The sequence below is a fragment of the Crocodylus porosus genome, unplaced genomic scaffold (genome assembly GCF_001723895.1).
Source record: "Crocodylus porosus isolate Cpor-Errol unplaced genomic scaffold, CroPor_comp1, whole genome shotgun sequence".
Lineage (NCBI taxonomy): Eukaryota > Metazoa > Chordata > Crocodylia > Crocodylidae > Crocodylus > Crocodylus porosus.
In genome coordinates, this window is record NW_017728911.1 from 41,887,725 (window position 1) to 41,889,994 (window position 2,270).

Genomic DNA, 2,270 nt, shown 5'->3' on the forward strand with positions numbered 1-2,270 from the left:
ACACACACACATATATACACACACACACACACACATATACATACATACATATATACACACATACACACACACACACACACACACACACACACACACCTATCCTGTCCTTATTGCTTCTAATCCTTTCTAGCCTCACCAACAAGATCTAAAACTTTTGATTACATTTCTTTGTATCAACAGATTTATCTTTTTGATTAAACCTTCACTGTTCAGGTTAAAATCTACTAAAACCTGAACAAAACAAAAAAAATGCACTGGCAGAACTTAGCATCTGAACTGGAGACACTAGTAACAATGCTGTCCTTCTGCTTTCACCAACTCCCATTCCCAAAAGAAAAAAAAATTAAAAAGAAAACCCCCAAAAACCAAGAGAGAGCAAAAAAAGCTGACCTTTGACCTCTGAAGAGAACTGAGCAAGGTGCCGGGTCACGAAGAGTCGTAGCTGTTGATTCAAGTCACACGAGAGAAGGTCAATGTCCCATGAGCGAATTCCTGCCAACCAGTGGAAACAAAGTCCTCATTACATGATCACGAGGAGGGTGGCGAGTCATTGGAACAGGTTACTCAGAGGTGGCAGGATCTCCATCCTTGGAGGTTTTGAAGACCCAGCTAGACAAAACCCTGGCTGGGATGATCCAGATGGGAATGGTCTGGCTTTAAGCAGGGGCTTGGTCTAGATGTGATCTCCCAAGGTCCCTCCCAACCCTCATTTTCTGTGAGTCTACGATTTCCCAACCCAAGAAGAGAGGTCAGCAGTGTTAGTCTGAAGGCAAGACAGGCCAGCACCTGAGAGACCAACTGGTTCAGAGTCCAAAACCTACTTCAACAGATGCTAGGAAAGGCCTGGCCAGGAGTGGACCCTACCCATCTTCTGCTGAGAAGAACGGAGGTGATGGAGGGATCCACAGGGCTTGGCAGGAGGTCACAGCAGCCCCAGTGTCGGGTGCCAGGAAGGCGCCCACCTCCCACAAACTGTCGGCAGGAGCTGGCTGTCAAGCTCCACATACCCCTTTTAAAGAGGGCCCCTGAGTTACAGGGCAGGGAGGAGTAAGTGTGTTGCCCCTGCTTGTGAAGCCCAGCTGGAGAGCGACACCCACTCACTGGTTGCCCGATTATGATTAGGCAAAAATGCAACAGGGGTTTTACTTCTTCCAGTGTCCAGCAAGAGCCAGGGGTGGAGATGGGACACTGGACTAACTGGATTACCAGTACCGCCAGGTACTGGTCCCCCAGAGCCAAACCCTGGCAGCATGTACCCCCTCCAGAGCACAAGCAAGTCTGTCACTTCCTCAGCCCCAAGACCCCTAGACTTTGCTTTTAGTCCTTGTGATCTATGCCAGCTCCTCGCCTTCTTATTGCAGCTCCTCTGACCAAGCAGCATCCTCACAGCCTGCTGGAGTGTCGCCCTTAGGACTCTGGGGAAGAGCTTCCCATGCCAGGGGGCACGGCAAAGCCACAGGCTCTCACCCTCACACCCAGCAGGAAGCAGCCCCCTGCCAGGCTGGGGGAGAGAGGTGGCATCATGTTTGCTCCTGCAGCTCTGCCCACTCACTGCAGTCTCTGCAAAGCTCCAGCTGCATCAGGACTTGCTGACTGTGCCCTCTTACACCATCCTCCTGCTGCCCCCCAGCTCAAGGGATGGTGGCACGTCAGCTCTGGCACGACAGACACAAGGAGAAGAGAACAACACCAAACGAAGGACAGGAAAAACCCAAATTCCACGCCCTGCCTGCAACCCTCTGGAGCAGGGCTGGCGTCCCACTGACGGGACAGGGCCCCCGTCTCCGGTGGCCGCAGAGACCCGGCTCTGCAGCACAGGGACCCTGTCCACAAGACAGTTTTCAGCTGAATAATGTAATGGGCACTGCCCAGGGAAGGGCTGAGCCCTTAGCGTCGCAGCACGGCTGGAAGAGCAGATGCAGGTAGGGCAGCCAGCCCAGCCCTTGGCACCTGCCCCATGACACACCAACCCAAGGGGAGGCAGCAAAGGTCCAGTGTGAAGGCAAGAAGACCCTGTAGTCGCCCCGGACACAGAGTTTATCGTTGGCGGCTCTGCGGCTCGTCGCAGCAGGCCGCACTGCGGAGCGCGCCGCGACCCCGCCATCAGCTCGCGCAGGACGGAGGAGGGGGCGCCGGGGAGCCGGTCCTCTGTTGTACCCACACGGGGAAGCCGGCAGCGCCCTGACGGGTGTCCCGGCACAGCTCTGCGCTCCGGGGGGCGCACCGGACCGAGGCACTGCGGACACGTCCCCCTCCCCGCCCCGCCGGCC

General features: G+C 55.3%; 1 protein-coding gene across 1 annotated transcript in view; it reads right to left on the bottom strand.

Annotated features, from left to right (window-relative positions):
- The window catches only part of MAP1A (microtubule associated protein 1A), a 61,162-nt gene extending 60,661 nt beyond the window's left edge, over positions 1–501 (bottom strand). Inside the window, exon 1 of the mRNA XM_019533932.1 lies at positions 391–501. The gene's annotated coding sequence lies outside the window, so the exon portion shown is untranslated. The remainder of the gene's footprint in view (positions 1–390) is intronic.
- Between the last annotated feature and the right edge of the window lie 1,769 nt (positions 502–2,270).